Raw genomic sequence first — 6534 nt, 5'->3', positions numbered from 1 at the left:
TAGTTTCTTCTAGGATTTTTATGGTTGCACGACTGACATTTAAGTTTTTTTTGTGTTTTTTTTTAATCCATTTTGAGTTTATTCTTGTGTATGGTGTACATTTGTGGTCTAGTTTCATTTCTTTGCATATTTCTGTCCAATTTTCCCAGCACCATTTATTGAAGAGACTATCTTGACTCCATTGTATGCTCTTGCCTCCTTTGTCAAATATTAATTGAGCGTAATGGCTTGAGTAGATTTCTGGGGTCTCTGTTCTGTTCCATTGACCTATATGCCTGTTCTTATGCCAGTACCAGGCTGTTTTGATTCCAGTGTTTTTGTGGTACAACTTGATATCTGGTATTGTGATTCTTCCGTGCTTGTTCTTCTTTCTCAGGATGGCTGTGTAGGGGGTGGCTATAGGGTTAAGCCTCGGACTGACCTGTTGGCAAAGTCACAAACAAGTCACAGCTTAGAGGGCACAGTCCTCTTAGCATAATTAAGCTTGACCTTTTGACACTCCCTAGATCCTTCCTGGGTAATTAATGGGCTGTGGGAGGTGCAGCAAGTGCTGCCAAAACAAGTATAACACACAAGAACATTGTAACTATGTTGACCACCACCTTGTTTACCTTTGATTATAAAATAAAGGCTCAGGGCGAGGTTGCGGAGAAAAAGGAACCCTCGTGCACTGCTGGTGGGAATGCAGACTGGTGCAACCACTGTGGAGAACAGTGTGGAGTTTCCTCAAAAAACTGAAAATGGAACTCCCATTTGACCCAGTAATCCCACTTCTAGGAATATATCCCAAGAAACTAGAAACACCAATCAGAAAGGATATATGCACCCCTATGTTCATAGCAGCACAATCTACAATAGCCAGAATTTGGAAACAGCCTAGGTGCCCGTCAGCAGATGATTGGATCAAAGAACGTTGGTACATCTACACAATGGAATACTATGCTGCCATAAAGAAGAAGGAATTCTCATCATTTGCAGCAACCTGGATGGAATTGGAGAACATCATGCTGAGTGAAATAAGCCAATCAACGAAAGAGAAACACCACATGACCTCACACATCGGTGGATGATAAAGATCTTTATAAACTGATGAACCAAGAGACAGATATAGAGAAAGTAAAGCAACAGGCAGACTGTCAAATTACAGTGGGGAGGGTAGGGATATCAGGGGGAGATAATAGATCAACCGAAGGACTTGTATAAATGCATATAAGTACAACCAATGGACATAAAACTATGGGGAGGGAGGGGATGTGTGGGAGGGAGGGAGGGGGGCAATAAAAAAAAATCAAGAAAATATGTAAAAAATAAAAAAAAATAAAAAATAAAAAAAGTAAAAATTCAACTGAAAAAAAAAAATAAATAAATAAAATAAAATAAAATAAAGGCTCAGCTTGCCTTCTGGATCTTTTCTCTGTGGCTTTAGCCAGGCATGGGAGATCCAACTATATCCAGCTTATTCTCTTTGTCTATCTTTTCTACATCCTTCGCTGCTCTCCCTCAGGCTCGCCGAACCCTTGGCTGTGCTATTTGGGGGATTTAAATAGCACATGGCTGTAGCTATTTGGGGGATTTTTGGTTCCATATATCTCTGAAGTATACAGTTGGTATTTTAATAGTATTTGCATTAAACCTATAGATTGCTTTGGGTAGTATGGAAATTTTAATTATGTTAATTCTACCAATACATGAACACAGTATATTCTTTTACTTGTGTATATCTTCCTCTATCTCTTTTTTCAATGTCCTGTAGTTTTCCAACTACAAGTCTTTTAATTCCTTGGCTAAATTTATTCCTAAGTATCTTAATTTTGTTGTTGTTGTTGCAATGGTAAATGGGATTGGCTTTTTCGTTTCTTTTTCTGAGAATTCATTATTGGTGTATAAAAATGCCATCCATTTCTGAGTGTTAATTTTGAATCCTGATACATTGCCAAATTCATTTATTAAATCTAGTCATTTTTGGGGGGAGTCTTTAAGATTTTCTACATACAATGCCATATCATCTGAGACTAATGAGAGTTTTACTTCCTCCTTTCCAGTTTTGATGCTTTTATGTTTTCTTCTTGCCTGATCACTGTGGCTAAGACTTCCAGTGCTATCCTATATAATAAAAGGGTAATATGCAAATTGACCCTAATGGCAGAATGACCAGAATGACCACTTGACTAATCACTATGAGGTTCACTGACCACATCTCAGGTCCTTTCCCCGGCCTGCAGACTCTGATCACCAATGGTGAACGAGGAACTGGGGTGGTGGTGGGTGGCGAGGCTGGCGAGTGGACGGGGATGGCTAACATCTCAGTCCCTTTCCCCGGCCATCAGACTCTGATCACCGGATGGCTTACAGGGAAATGGGGTGGGTGGTGGCAGGGGATGGAGCCAGCTGCACGCCATTGGGGAAGATGGCCCTGATCGCAGGCTAGGCCTAGGGACCATAACCACACATGAATTTCGTGTGCTAGGCCTCTAGTGTGGAATAAGAGTGGTGAAAGTGGAAATCCTTGCCTTGTTCCTATTCCTAAGGGAAATGCTTTTAGCTTTTGCCAATTGAGTATGATGTTGGCTGTATATTGTCATATCTGGACTCTTTATGTTGCAGAGAGATTTTAGAAAAAATGGGTGTTGGAATTTGTCAAATGCTTTTTCTGTATCTATTGATGTGATCATGTGATTTTTATCTTTGAATTAGTTTATGTGATGTATCACATTAATTGACTTGCAAATATTATATCAGTCTTGCATCCCTAGAATAAATCCCACTTGGTCATAGTGTATGATTTTTTTTAATATATTGCTGGATCTGATTTGCTAATATTTGTTGAAGATTTTAGCATCTATGTACACCAGGGATACTGACCTGAAATTCCCTTTCTTTATAGTGTCTTTATCTGGTTTTGAATTAGGATAATGCTGGCCTCATAGAAAGAGCTTGTTAGTGTTCCTTCCTCTTAGATTTTTTTTTTTTAAATAGTTTGAGGAGGATAGGTGTTAGTTCTTCTTTGAATGTTTGCAAAACTCCCCTGTGAAGCCATACTGACTAGGGCTTTGTTTGCTAGGAGGTTTTGTTTTTTTAATTGCTGCTTTGATTTCATCAGTTATTATTGGCCTATTCATGATTTCTGATTCTTCCTGATGATGGGTCTGTGTATGGGCCTGTTTGGGTTCTTTTTTCTTGGGGCTCTCTGTGCTCTCTGAACTTGTGTGACTTTTTCCTTCACCAGGTTAGGAAAGTGTTCTGCCACTATTTCTTCAAGCAGGTTTTCTACCTATTGCTCACTTTATTTACCCTCTGATATATAGTTAGATTTCATGTTGTCCAACAGCTTCCTAAAGCTGTCCTCCTGTTTTTTAATTGTCTTCTCTTTTTGGTTCTCTGGTTAAGTGATTTTTTTTTTCTACCTTGTCTTGTAATTCACTTATCCTATCCTCAGATTCTCCTAATCTGCTGTGTGTTCATTCCAATGTGTTCTTTATTAATACTATGTCATTCTTCATTTCTAACTGATCATTTTTTCATACTTTCTGTATCTTTTTCTTTGCTGTTGAGCATCCTTGTAATCATTATTCTGAACTCTATATCTATCATATTCTTAACTCCATTTCATTTAACTCTTCTTCTGAGAATTCTTTGTTATTTCATTTGGGACTTGTTGTTGTTGTTTTTGTCTCCCCATTTTGACTGCCTGTTTGGATTTCTGTCTGTGTATTAGGTAGATCTGCAACAACTCCCAGTCTCTGATGCAGGACAATTTCAGATGCTGTTTTTGACTGGCCTTGAGTACTATATAGAGCTATCAGCAATCTACAGCTTGTGGCTCTGTATGTCTGCTGGGTCTGGGTGCCTTTGGAAAGGACCAAGATGTGCAACAAGGTCTGCTTTTCCTTGTCCCTGACCCCAAATTAGATCAGGCAAAGACTCAAAACCTCTAGAGACCTGCCTTTGCTTCCTATCTGATTATTATTCAGTCTTGATTAGTAGATAGTCTCAAGCTATCTACTACAGCAAGGTTTAGACTCCACAGGGTGGGGTGAGAGGTTTTCCAAGCGGGTGGGGAAATTGCTTCCCCACAGGCAAACACTGCCTGGATGGTAAAGGTCTACTGGAGAAAGAAGTCTTCTGTAGTATGAGGGAATGATTCAGCACAGGAATCCAGGGTGGCTGCTTTCTGAGCTTTAACCCCAGAGGTACCAAACCTACTTTACCCTCACACAGCTCTAGTCCACTCTCCCAAATGTGAGTGGCTTCATATAAAATTTTGAGTGTTGGCCCTCTAAGACAATGTCTGAATTTCCAGCCATCTCTTCCTGGCAGACAACTAGATGTTATGTGGGCATCTCTCTTAGTTCTGGTGCTCTGGGCTGGGGAAACCAGCTTGGAGTTTAGATCCCAGAGTCCTTTTTGGGAACACCCCCCCCCCCCACACACACACACACACACACACAGCTGAAATGTTTCTCTGGAACTTCACTTCTGTCTCTCTGTGGTCTCTGCTTTCTGTACTTGGTTATCAGGGTTCTCTCCAGCTAGTCTTCCTTGATAATTCAGGATGGCTTTGCTGTATGTTAGTTTAATTCCAGTTTGGTCCTGGAAGAGTGTCAGTGTAGCCTCCACTTAATCTGCTGCCATTTTGGAACCTGTCTCAGTCCTACAATTTCAAGAAACTGAATTATCCTGTCAATCTGAGCTCGGAAGTGGACTCATCCACCAGAACCTCTAGAAAGGAATGCAGCCCTGCTGACACCACAATTTCTTTCAGTTGAGACTCTAACTGACTTACAGAACCTTGAGATAACAAATAGGTGTTGTTTATTGTTTCAATTTGCTAAATTTGCAGTAATTTTTTAGACATAAAGCCAATTTTTTGGTACCCTGTTTTGAAATTCAAAGTAAAAAATTGGTTCTTTTTCTGGGCTTATTCCTACTGTGTCACAGAAGCAGTGGGTGTCTAACACAATGGGTGGAGGTCAGTGAAGCAGCAAACATTTCCAGAAATTAACATTTCATAACATTATCTCATTATTTTACCATTATCATTTGGATTGAATGGAGCCTGGCCTGAGAGGGTGGGAGGGAGAACCAGTTGTTCAAATCTATGAGGTCACAGTTGAAATCACAGAAGAGTTGAAAAGGGCAAAGTTGATAGGGAGCAAATGAGATGGGGCTGTTGTGAGATATGACTCAAAGAGAAGTTCTAGGGGGAAAGGGATGGGGTTCAGTGGGATGGGGCATCTAACTGGTTAAGTTTCTAGGCATAATTGCTTAATTTGTGACTGGGGTTTGAAGGTGGGGAAGGACTGGAGGAGGATACTGGGAGGCGACTTCTCATATGTCACTGCTTTGACCTCTCAAACTCGTGGGTTTTTGACAGTCAACTATGGGGTTTCTCTCCTCTCCACAAAGCACTTGAAAGCTGGAGCTAACATCCACCAGCCTGTAGTACTACACTTAATTGACCATGAAGATTCTGTGAGGTGAGACAGGATGGGGCATTTGCCATTGTGACTTCATTATACTCTGTTTCCATTCCTTGCCAGACAGCCCTCCTCCACCTCAAGGAACCTTTGGCTGACTCCCTAGCCCCAGTCTCAGCCAGCTATTATTTTTTACTTAAGATTCTCTCTCTTTTTTTTTTTTTTTTTTTTTTTTCACCCAGTACCTTCTCACTGGAATTTCTGTTCTTACTGAAAAATAGGACTAAGACTTCACCTGGGGCAAACACTTTCTTCTCTCACCCTATTTTTCTTTACATATATGTAAACACACACACACACACACACACACACACACACACATATTCAAAACACAGGTGCTTCCTGAACTACTGAGACATCAGTCCTGGTAATTCTCCTGTGAGTAAGTGCTTCTCTTTTTACTATTAACCTTCCCTCTCCCTATTCATTTATGCCTCCCCAGGGTCTGGAGGCACCTCTATCTTTAGCTCCAGAATCTGGTTTCTGCTCAAGGACAAATGGCACAGTATCCTTTCCATGATTGAGAACAAAAAGCAGGAAGGACATTCAAGCAACAAATGAGGTAAATGGGCTATTATTACCTTCAAATGTCCTTAGATTTGGATATGCTTTACGGAAGAAAAAACTAGAGTCACCTGTTTCCCATCCTCTTCCAGCTACACCTATTTCCTGGATGAGTAAGGTGGGGTCTTTCATGTGTCCTCTCTCCTCTCCACCTCCTCAATGGAAGGGACAATAGAGAATATTTACCATTCTAATTTAGAGGGTGGGCATCAATCTGAAATTCCTCTAAGAGTTAGTTGAATATACAACCCAGGAACATTTGTTTATCTGAGGGTCAACTTTCTAAGAAGTCCTTATGTCCTCTACAGTATAAATCAACGCCAGCCGTCCCAAACCATGCTTCCTTTGGACCAGTTGGAGAGGGGGACCAGAATCTGTTGCTTGAAACTGAATAGTAGACCCAGACAGTGTTATCCATAAGCCAGAAAAATGGGCTTACTGTGAGCTTATAGGACAGGAAAGTTTCTGAAAGGAATTGGGACTTTGCTTGAGT

Source organism: Pipistrellus hanaki, assembly GCF_964339955.1.
Source record: "Pipistrellus hanaki genome assembly, chromosome: 3".
NCBI lineage: Eukaryota > Metazoa > Chordata > Mammalia > Chiroptera > Vespertilionidae > Pipistrellus > Pipistrellus hanaki.
Note: the sequence above shows the minus strand (reverse complement) of the source record.